The sequence below is a fragment of the Panulirus ornatus genome, chromosome 52 (genome assembly GCF_036320965.1).
Source record: "Panulirus ornatus isolate Po-2019 chromosome 52, ASM3632096v1, whole genome shotgun sequence".
Classification (NCBI taxonomy): Eukaryota; Metazoa; Arthropoda; class Malacostraca; order Decapoda; family Palinuridae; genus Panulirus; species Panulirus ornatus.
The window spans coordinates 16,381,049-16,393,241 of NC_092275.1; the positions used below are offsets into that span (position 1 = coordinate 16,381,049).

The 12,193-nt window shown below is 46.8% G+C and overlaps 1 protein-coding gene across 4 annotated transcripts in view; it reads left to right on the plus strand.

The window, feature by feature from the left end:
• LOC139765117 (uncharacterized) overlaps positions 1 to 12,193 on the plus strand; it is a 246,508-nt gene that overhangs the window by 23,432 nt on the left and 210,883 nt on the right. For 3 of the 4 annotated variants that reach the window (XM_071692303.1, XM_071692306.1, XM_071692305.1), the window contains exon 1: positions 3,936 to 4,395. The exons of the other annotated variant lie outside the window; for it this stretch is intronic. The gene's annotated coding sequence lies outside the window, so the exon portion shown is untranslated. Of the gene's footprint in view, positions 1 to 3,935; positions 4,396 to 12,193 lie in introns of those variants that run through there. 4 annotated transcript variants of the gene reach the window in all.

Consider the following 12,193-nt stretch of genomic DNA (forward strand, 5'->3'; position numbering starts at 1 on the left):
GGGTTGTGGACACGTCTTTCCACACACACACACACACACACACACACACACACACACACACACACACATACGAGATGGGGCCTCATGAGTGGAAAACTCCCCACACACAGAACAGTACAAATAGGTAATTACCTATGTGTCATTATCTATCTAATCTAAATCTACTTCAAACTGTGCCACCTTCGTGCTCAAGTCTTTCTATGATCCAGCATCTGCTCCTCATTTTCTACCTATGTAATTGCTCTGTATGATTCCACCTGTGGTTATGAAATTTTGAATCATGGATCCACAATCGTGTATTGTGGACTGAACATTTGATAAGTTACGATCTGAGATATTTGTCTTCTGTTTCCTCAAGATTTTGATGATATTGTTCACAGGAATGGTACACGTAATGACCCATTTGTACAATAAAGGGAAAAAGGGAATTTTGCTCTGGCGTAGACCCCCCCCCCCCCCCATCACTTGGAAATTTCTTTTCTTTTCCATCAAGTAGCTTTTTAATAATTTGTTATAACACAACCTACATTCATATATTTGTTATGACACGACCTACATACGCATATTTGTTATAACACAACCTGCATGCGTATATTTGTTATAACACGATCTACATAGGTATATTTCATGGTGGGGAAAACTGGCTGTATTTTTTGGGTCTAGAACTTGTATTGTTCCTGTTGTGATCATGAATTACTGTATAATGTGACTTAGTTCCACTGATGTCCAACATGTCTCTCTCTCTCTCTCTCTCTCTCTCTCTCTCTCTCTCTCTCTCTCTCTCTCTCTCTCTCTCTCTCTCTCTCTCTCTCTCTCGCTCGCTCGCCGTGGTGAGGCGTTGCGCGACAAGCCCAAGAAGAAAAAGGAAAAATGTCTGTGGTTTCTCCCAGTTCCCCGGAAAGCGACAGCTTAACTCGGTGGCTTCACCTGCGTAATTTATGAACTCAGGGTTCGAGACCCGTGTGCTGCCTCCCTCCCTCCCTCCTGGACATGGTTGAGGAGAGATGGTATCTTCCTTCCTCGCCCTCCGTGTTAATTGTAATGTCCTGCGAGACGAGACCATTTGGGAACGAGATGAGCATTCTTCTACAGCTCTCTGAAGCACAGGTTCTGGTTCGAACCCCTATGCTTGCCTCTACCTACTTCCTGTATTATACTTACTATATGCTGTATGCTTGCCTCTACCTACTTCCTGTATTATACTTACTATATGCAGTATGCTTGCCTCTACCTACTTCCTGTATTATACTTACGATATGCTGTATGATTGCCTCAACCTACTTCTTGTATTATACCTACTATATGCTGTATGCTTGCCTCCAACAGACCTCCTGTATTATATCCACTGTATGCTGTATGCTTGCCTCCACCTAACCCCCTGTATTATATCCACTGTATGCTATATGCTTGCCTCCACTCAACCTCCTGTATTATATCCACTGTATGCTTGCCTCCACCTACCACCTGCATTGTATTCACTATAGGTTCTATTCTTGCCCCCTGTATTGTACCCACTGTACGTTCTATGCTTGCCTCCACCTAACCATGGGTATTAATCGGTACTATGAGACAAGGGGGTCACCAAGATTACGAGAGAGAGAGAGAGAGAGAGAGAGAGAGAGAGAGAGAGAGAGAGAGAGAGAGAGAGAGAGAGAGAGAGAGAGAGAGATGCTTGAACTCCATTATTGAACCCTTGGGGAAAAATATTCCTCAAACAGAACACACCACGAGACGTCTTGCCAGGGTCTTGTGTCTCATTAACATAGTTTGTGGCCTCTGCCTCGTGGACCCAACCCGACCCCGGCAACTGCAGACTCTGGTTGACGTGGGGGAGACGTGGCTCGACCCGACCCCGGCAACTACAGACTCTGGTTGACGTGGGGGAGACGTGGCTCTGCTGGTGGTGGTGATGGGAAAGTTGGAGTGGGCATGGGACTCTAGTGGTGATTGTAGTACGAGGACATGACCATGGTAAGGTCAGATGGTTGAGGGCCGTGGGCCCTTAACAGTAGGGAGTCATGATGGTGATGGTGGTGTGGGGAAGGGAGAGACGCCCCCATATGGTCGTGGTGTTGGAGATGGTGATGGTGATGGGAAGAAAGTAGTAGCAGTGGTGGTGATACCTTTTTACCACTGTGACAGTAGCCCCTGGTGGTATATATATATATATATATATATATATATATATATATATATATATATATATATATATATATATATATATATATATGTTTAACAGAGGAAAGATCAGTAGAGATAGCCTCTATACCTGAGGGTCAAATCACCTTCAAAGATCCTTAAGTAATTTTCAACCTTTTTCCCTGAATTTTCCCCTTAATGACCCGTTCCCCTCACCACCCTCCAACCCCCCCCTTCCCCCCATCTCGTTAAGTGGTTCCGGGAACGTTTGCAGGTAGCCCCCTCCCCTCAACTCCCCTCACCACCCCCCTCCCCTTCCCCTCCTCCTCCTCTCTTAACCACCTCCCCTCCCTCTCTTAACAACCTCTCCCCCCTCCCCCTCCTCCCCAACCCTTCCCCCCAACAACCCTCGTGGACAGATGTAAAACGGCCTCCATTATCATTAACACCATTACCACTTACTCTTATCTCTGGCAACACCGTCGTTAAGATAAGTGTTATCGCGTCCAACATCAGCGCCAATACGAAGGCAGGCACATTATTCTCTGTGGGAGTGACTCTCTCTGGAATGTAGGCACCCACACGGGGAGGGCTCGGCCTCATTGTCCCAGGTATTGTGTGGGGACGTCACTGTACCAGGTCTGATAAAGGGACGTCACTGTACCAGGTCTGATAAAGGGACGTCACTGTACCAGGTCTTGTACCAGGTCTGATAAAGGGACGTCACTGTACCAGGTCTGATAAAGGGACGTCAGTGTACCAGGTATCGTGTGGGGACGTCATTGCAATAAGTATGATAAGGGGACTAGATGTGGGGACTTCATTGTACCAGGTATAAAGTGGGGACTTCATTGTACCAGGTATAAAGTGGGGACTTCATTGTACCAGGTATAAAGTGGGGACTTCATTGTACCAGGTATAAAGTGGGGGACTTCATTGTACCAGGTATAAAGTGGGGGACTTCATTGTACCAGGTATAAAGTGGGGACTTCATTGTACCAGGTATAAAGTGGGGACTTCATTGTACCAGGTATAAAGTGGAGACTTCATTGTACCAGGTATAAAGTGGAGACTTCATTGTACCAGGTATAAAGTGGAGACTTCATTGTACCAGGTATAAAGTGGAGACTTCATATCAGCAATTATAATGCGTGGACCTCAACTGAAAAGGTGTATTCTGGTGATTTTCAACGTAACATTGGTGACATCATTGTAACATTGATGACTTCACCGTAACACTGGTGACTTCACCGTAACATTAGTGACATCCATGTAACATTAGCGACGTCATTGTAACATCGTCGAATTCAATTATTTTAAGTTACTTAAGAGGCCTCATTAATGGTCATCACACGTAGAAAAACGTAAAAATCGGTTGTAGAGAAGATCGTAAAAAAAAAAAAAAAAACCATCGACTTGTCGAAATAGGAAGAGGAAACGTCATTTCGGACTGAAGAAGGTGAAGTGGTAGCAACAACACACACACATGCACACACACACACACACACACACACACACACACACACACACACATATACACACACACACACACATACACACACACACATACACACACACATACACACACACACACACACACACACACACACGCATACACACACACATACACACACACACACATACACACACACACACATACACATATACGCCACCAGCAACTACAGCAGGAGGTGGTGCGGGCTAGCGGTGCTGGCCCCCGGCGGGAGCACCACGCCCTGGACCCATTGCGCGTGCTTGAGCGAGGCGGAGAGCTGTTGACAGGGGCGGTGAGAACGGTGGCGTTAGTGTTGCCAGAAACATCGCAGGGTCGAGCGTCACGCCTGGTTCTCCTCTCACTCGTGCCGCCCCCCTGCACACACACACACACACACGCACCCTCAACCACTTGTTCGGTGGGGGACTTACCTGTGTCAGTCTCGCTGTGGGAGACTTGTGGTGATCCCCCTCCGTCTCGTTGTGGGAGACTGGGTTGTCCCCCGTCTCTCTGTAAGGGGGGGACGTGTGGTCCCCGACCCTCTGAGCTGTAAAGTGCCGAAGACGAGCTGTGGCTTTGAGCTGTTGGGTTACGCAAGCAGCACAGCACCTGACTTGCTGTGGCACAAAAGATCTATATAAGTTCCCTCGGTGTCCTGTGTGTCCACCTCCAATGAATAGGATTTTGTGTTTCTACGTTGGAAAAGGTTTTTTGTGTTCCACGTGTGTGTGGGACCAAGACGCAGCCACCTCCTGTTGCAGGTGAGTAGTGCAACACAAATACTGTTGTATTGACGCTCACGTGTTGCATGTTCTCTTCCCTAAAGGCACACACACACACACACACACACACACACACACACACACACACACACACACACACACACACTCGTGGGACCCTTTGGACCCCACAAGTGTAAAACACCCTCCCCATGCGGTACATATAGGTAATTATACACACACACACACACACACACACACACACACACACACACACACACACACACACACAAATGTCTGTCGATTTGACATAAGAGATGTTCTAAGTGTTTGAGTAAAGTCTGTCTATACGTGACGTCTATGTGATGTACTGTGGAACCAGCAAGGACGGAGGAGGGGATGAGGCATGAGTGTGGATATGGAAGAAGGGGACATGAGGATAGTAAGGGACATGAGGATAGTGAGGGGATATTAGGATAGTGAGGAGGATATGAGGATAGTGAGGGGATATGAGGATAGTCTATATAATAGCCAGGTAGGAAAATCTGCAGGGGAGAGACTTATGAGGTAATAAGAAAGAAAATAACATTGGGAATGATGCTTGATATCTGCATGATCATCAGTGTTTGTTTGTTTGTTTGTTTTTTCAAAGGCGACTGATTACCATCATGAGACTGGTGTAAGAATGTGGGGTTCGTGTCTCCGTCCGCTAACCAAATACTTGACGTTTTACTGCCCATCACAGTGAGGAGGACAAACACAGGAGAATCTTCTTCCCTCCAACCTTACGTCTCACCTCCGATTGAAAACACGATAGCGTAATGCGTGTTGCCTTATCCCTAATAGTGTGGTTCCTTTGTACGACTTGTCTTCCCCAGCGAAGTAGACGGGGCGCGTTGTTGCCGACTGGTTACGAATAGCTTTTAAAAGCACGGCGAGCGACGGAACTGCCATGGAAAGTCTCAGCTAAAGATTAAAGTTATGATCTACGTTAAAGACAAATGAATCGTACGATTAGAAGGTTAAAAAGATCATTTTCCCCTGTGGAAGTGTGCCATTTGCAAAATAGATTTACAACCATCAGACTGATTGGCTGTTACGAAATACCAACTCAGATACATTCTTGGAGGAGGCAGCGGGCTGATAAAAGAAAATGAGAGAGAGAGAGAGAGAGAGAGAGAGAGAGAGAGAGAGAGAGAGAGAGAGAGAGCGAAGGTCCATCAACTCCCTCCTCACTCCCCTCAAAGGCCATAGACTTAGAGAGCGCGTGTGTGGCCGTAGGATCAAGCACCTGAAGAAGATGTTCACATTTTTCCTTTTTCTCTTAACAGCGATAACTTAACACTGGTGGCATTCGACAGGGTCTACAACCCTACACAACCCAGGAAACCGAGTGACACCAACAGGTGGAGGGATTAATAACACCACCCTCGCTGACACCAAGAGGTGGAGGAAGCACGACTCCCTCACTGACACCAACAGGTGGAAGGCCAACAGTGAGAGATGGGAGTACCAGAACCCACCACGGGATCTCTCCATGCATGGACACTTCGTGCCTCAAGACGACCCATCCCTACCTATCCCTTTCTGGTATGATCGTCCCTCCCCGACGTTCCTTGGCAGTTATGGCTCCTGACGTTGAGGAAGCGTCCTTGATAAGAGGCGAAGCAAACATTTCCATCTCGTCAACAGGCGAAGGTAAACAAACACCTGCTGGTGGGAGGGAGGGAGGGGGCCGTGCCGCCCCTCCCTCTCACTGACAAGACCGCCTTCTTCGTAATTGCCTCCTGAGCGAGAGACGCTTCTCCCGGAGTGCTCAAGATGGTCATAGATCCTCTCTCTCTCTCTCTCTCTCTCTCTCTCTCTCTCTCTCTCTCTCTCTCTCTCTCTCTCTCTCTCTCTCTCTCTCTCTCTCTCCTCCACTTCCCATGAATCCCTCATGGCCCTATTCATAAGGACACTTGAAGAGGTAGCCTTTCAGCCTGATATATTTTCTACCTTCCATGACCCACCTCTCGGCTCTACGTTCACTGCCTGCGTAGGAAATGGTCCCCAAACACCTCGCTGGAGTTTCGGACACGTCACACCGTGCAAACAGTCCCACTCAGGGCACATTGTTTCGCGCCCATCCTGACAAATGGTATCCAGTCCCTCCAAAGGAAAGACAAACACACTATAGAGGATAATCGTAGCCTAGACAGTGAAGAATCGGGCCATAAATAGGATCCAAAGCCTTGGATGAAAAAGATCGTCTCATCGGCCGCTAGACGGCTCCCCACCATTCCAGGGCCCAGCAAAGGCCTTATTGATTCCTGGAGCGACATTGGTGCCAGCCAGTCTGCCCCGTGGAACACTTCCAGCCTGACTTCTCTTCCTCTTTGTCTCTCTTTGCCGTCTCTTTCATGCCTTCTGTAACTCTGACCTACCTCTCTCTCTCTCTTTGTCCCTCTTTGCTGTCTGTTCTACTTTTTCTGTGTCTCTAGTTTGTATTTGTCTTTGTCTTTGCTGTCTCTTCCACTGTCTCTGTGTCACTAGCTTATCTCTCTCTTTGTCTCTTGTCTCGTCTACCGTCTCTCCTCCCTTAATTTCTCTCTTTTCTTTTGTTGCTTTTTATCAATGCCTCGTGTCTCTCCCGCCCTCCTGCCTTTGTCTGGCTATTATCGTTAGTCTCTTGCGTCTTTATCTTCTCTTGTCTCTCTTTTCTATCTCTTTTTCCTCATGATATATGTCTCATAACACGTCTCATCGAATACCAACACATACACCAAGGTAGCCCCTTGGAAGGTACACAACGAGCGCGTTTCGACTCATAACTCGTTCAACCATTTTCTTGGTCACAACGTAACAGGAACCCGTCATTACTGGCGTCACCACAACCCTCGTATATGTGTCAATAATCATCATTTTGCCGCTGCGTATATAAACAAGACGATAAATAATGTTTTAAGAATCGCCAGGAGTCAGGAAAGCTGTGTGGCGTAATGGTTGTTGTGTGTTGGGAAAATTGGATCTTACGAATGTCAAATTCTAGTGTTGGGTTGTGATCCTAGATGGCGCTGGCATAGCCTTTGTCAGGTAAACAATAAAAAATGCCTTTTTATGATATTGACTCAAATCATACCACATAGCTGTGGCGTTTTTCGTATCGCTTGCTTCGGGAATAATCTAAAAACGCCAGAAGCAAGACACAAATTCACTAATCATTAGGATACATATTGATAATAGCAGTATAAGGTAATTATAATGATCATATCATTTTTATAATCCACCATTATGGCCGCCAGAGAATGAGTGAGGGCGAATATCATATACCCACGATCATAGGTTTTTGAAATAGAACCGAAAATACATAACCCACAGTGATCATATTTGTTTGCTCGAGTACAACCCACAGCGACCATGTCTGTGGTACGGTGCCGCAAAGAACCCACTCCCACTCACAATGATCATATTATCACCACATTAAAAAGAGCTGCCTCCATTGATCTCTCATAATCTCCACACCATTAATCACACGCGCGCCAGCTAGTCGTCCATCCTTGAACCAGCGGGGCTCGAAGCCCGGCACGAACGACACAGGCAAATTGCTCAGCACATATGACGAGGGACGGAGACGAGCCACGTATGGGAGAGGACGGAGACGAGCCACGTATGGGAGAGACGGAGACGAGCCACGTATGGGAGAGACGGAGACGAGCCACGTATGGGAGGGACGAAGACGAGCCACGTATGGGAGGGACGAAGACGAGCCACGTATGAGAGGGACGAAGACGAGCCACGTATTGGAGGGACGAAGACGAGAGACATATTGGAGGGACGAAGACGAGCCACGTATGGGAGGAACGAAGACGAGCCACGTATTGGAGGGACGAAGACGAGAGATATATTGGAGGGACGAAGACGAGCCACGTATGAGAGGGACGAAGACGACCTTTCCTGGCGCCACTTTCCCCTGGCTGATTCCCGCCACCACCCGTCACCTCCCCACCTCCCAATCAGCCCCTGCACTCCCCCACCTCCCAATCAGCCCCTGCACTCCCCCACCTCCCAATCAGCCCCTGCACTCCCCCACCTCCCAATCAGCCCCTGCACTCCCCCACCTCCCAATCAGCCCCTGCACTCCCCCACCTCCCAATCAGCCCCTGCACTCCCCCACCTCCTCCTCCTCTAACTGCGTCAGGAAGCTTTTGTTATCCCAGCGTCATCCAGTTATGAAATGGGATCGGAAATCAAGTGTCCCGCGCATCTGTCACCCACAGCGACCGCCGGCCTGGCCGACTGGAGAGAGACTGCGAGCCTAAAATATATGTTTTAGTGTTTACATTTGTTTTTTATATATATGTATAAATCATTTTTCCACGCACGAGTTTCCGCGACGAATCCATCGGCTTTGTATCGTAAAAGAAGATTTGCATTACCTCCATCTCATCTGACAACCCAAATTGAAAAGCGGCTTAAAGCAGAGCAACAAAATAGATTGAAATAGGGGGGGCAGTGGGCGTTAAAACAATGCTCGCGGGTTGGCAACAGTGCCTCCTGGTTGATCAATAAGCTTCAAATACACGCGAGCGAAACCCGCGATAATTTGGTTAACATTTCCATGTATTTTCTGCGCGGAATTTTACTCCTGGACACAATGCACTTTTTTTCCCCCATTGTAAAGTGATGAAAATATATTCTTATTTCTTATTCATCCATGACTATGTAATTAGGCGAATATTCTCTTCATTAATTAAGAAAAACCGTCACTTTATATCGGCGTGTGACATTAGATTGACGGATTAGGTTAGCTGCAGGATAACTAGGGTATATCATCCATAAACAAATTAGTTTCTAAGTAAAGTTATCAATCATTCTTAATTGCAACTCCCGGATCAAACCCCAGAATGTGATTACCAAAGAAAACGGAGACCAGGGAGTGTAGGAGAATAATATACAACGAAATTACGAAATCGTCAGTTGGGTTGCTGACTTGTGTTGCTGAGGTACAAGTGGACCTTGGTCTTGCTACACTCGACGCGGGTTTCGTTGTGATATTAAGCATTATCTCGACTGGCATCTGGTGTTCCTTAAGAATGCATTTCCCACTGGATGATTTGTTTGCTAAGCAATATGCTAAGTAATAAGCTAAGTAATATGCGTATATATGCTCATTCTGATGTTCCCAGGTCCCCTTTCTTGTACAGGGCCTGGTGGTGTCATTCCAGGACCTTATTCTTCAAAGGTTTTCTGGTATTTATCCATGATGCCTTCTTCCAGGAACCTCCTGCAGGTGAAAGACAACGCTACAATCAGTAGCAGGGAAATGATGGATCCCTTTGTAATACGTTCTTCAGCGAGACTGTTACTTACATCTCGTTCACTGAGGGTGTTATAGCTCGTCGGAGGTATGTTTCCCCTCGGAGGTGGAGTCCGGTAACGCCAATGCACATGCCAATAGCAGTTATGTTGTGACTTTAAAGAACAAAGGCATAAACCGCATTAACATATTCTCGTTACGCGTTCTCAGTCTCTTAGTTATCATAACATGACTTGAAATTTTAGTGCGTATTGTAATTGTATGTATTACCTGGCAACACAGACACCCCTATCTCTCTCTCTCTCTCTCTCTCTCTCTCTCTCTCTCTCTCTCTCTCTCTCTCTCTCTCTCTCTCTCTCTCTCTCTCTCTCTCTCTCTCTCTCTCTCTCTCTCCCTCCCACCCCTAGACGTGCTCATAAAAAGTACCTTTAGAAATTGCTCTTAAATTGCCGTCAACATAACGCCGAGCATGGCCCCCTCCCTCCCTCCTCCTGCTCACACGGTCTCCCCACCACACTTCTCTACTGACATCGTAACTTTGCGGAGAATCGCCTTTATAAATTCACTTAACAAAGATCAAACCAATCTCACTCGAGGGGCCGCAGGACCAGAATTAACAGCCCCGATCCATCTTGGGGTAATCTACACGCCTCGCTAACATAAACAAGTGGAGAAATTAAGAAGGAAAGTGATGGTGTGTTAATGTGAACGCCTTTAGTTTGTCTATATTACCTAAGAACACTCTTATGAGCCGATTCCTGATGCTTTGTTTTTGTCTTTTTAGAGTCTAAGGGATCCAATGCCCCAGCCTGAGGCGTATACCTGGCGTTCAATGCCCTGGTAGGTATATGGGAGTGAGGAGGCATGAGTATATGGGGTGAGGGAAATGAATGAGTGAAGATGTGGGAATGGGAGGTATCAGTACATGGTGATGGTTGTGTATAAGTCCTACTGTTCCATCTTTTCTCCCCCTTCCTTCCTGTTCCATCATCTCTCCCCTTTCTTATCATCCTATTCCATCCTTTCTCTCCTTTCCTTACCTTCCTGGTGCGTCTTCTCTCCCCAGTCTAGCTATGTGTCTAAAAGCATACTTTTAACATACTCATATCATACTTATGGACTTCCTGAGGCATTAGTCGAGTACATTCGGTCATTCATAAATTATACTTAAAGTTGGATTGTAGATTAGGCATACTTTATACTCGCATATACAGACGAATTCCAAATTCTATTGTAGGTATACGTTTGTGTATAACGGAAGTATACTTGCGTATACCCTTCGTACCTTAAGAGCAAGGCTTGAATTCTGATATATCTAGGGTTATGTGAGGGTCCTGAAGTATGCTTTTGTTATACCTCACAATATACGCTTTATCTGTGTATGCTTATCTTGCTTCCTCTTGTGTTATAACCCCAGACATATATCTCACAATACCCCTCATTATCTCTCTCTCTCTCTCTTCATATCTCTCATTTATTCCCTTATATTCCTGTCGCTGTATTTCTCGTTACTCCTCTCGTTACACCTGGTCATGCGCCTCGTTAAGCTACACCCGTTATGGAAATGTAATTAGTGAAAGTGCGCTTAACTCTCGTTAACCCTGGCGCCTCTGTGATAAGCAAGGATGAGCTTCGATGTTAAATCTCTCTCTCTCTCTCTCTCTCTCTCTCTCTCTCTCTCTCTCTCTCTCTCTCTCTCTCTCTCTCTCTCTCTCTCTCCTACGACCAGTTTTAAAGGGACAGACGACGGAAACCACCCACTCACTTCTTTCCCTCCCTCCCTCCCTCCCTCCCTCCACCCCTTGCGCTCCTTTCAGCTCGAGAGTAAAAGTTACCCAGCCTTCCTCTCTGTTTCGAGCCGCAGCGATACATCACGAAAAAGAAAACGAAGCCGAACTCACAAGAAACAACGCCCAAATTTATATACTGGTTCATAACGTCTCATGATAACGAACGAATTAGACCATTACTACTACCCCCCCTCCCCCCCGATCTTGTGATCCTACAAATACACCGTAGAATTTGGCCTCTCGTAGTCGTCAAAGCGTACGAATCCAACCGTGGTTTCAAATCCTTCAGATACGCAACATGAATGTGTGTATTTACTCTCTCTCTCTCTCTCTCTCTCTCTCTCTCTCTCTCTCTCTCTCTCTCTCTCTCTCTCTCTCTCTCTCTCTCTCTCTCTCTCTCTCTCTCTCTCTCTTGGTTTCAAATCCTTCAGATACGCAACATGAATGTGTTTATTTACTCTCTCTCTCTCTCTCTCTCTCTCTCTCTCTCTCTCTCTCTCTCTCTCTCTCTCTCTCTCTCTCTCTCTCTCTCTCTCTCTCTCTCTCTACGATAGCCTGGCCGTATCTCAGGTTCCCGCCGTCTATCACGTCCATATCGACAAGCTCTTCAGGAATGCCGACGTGGGATATTTCTTTTTTTGATAGTGGCTGTAATGCACTGCCTGCCGGGGCACGAGAGAGGGGCCCCCTCGCCCCCACCCCCCCACCCGAGCTCTTTGTGCTCCACTTTTCCCCGGTCACGAACTCCCGT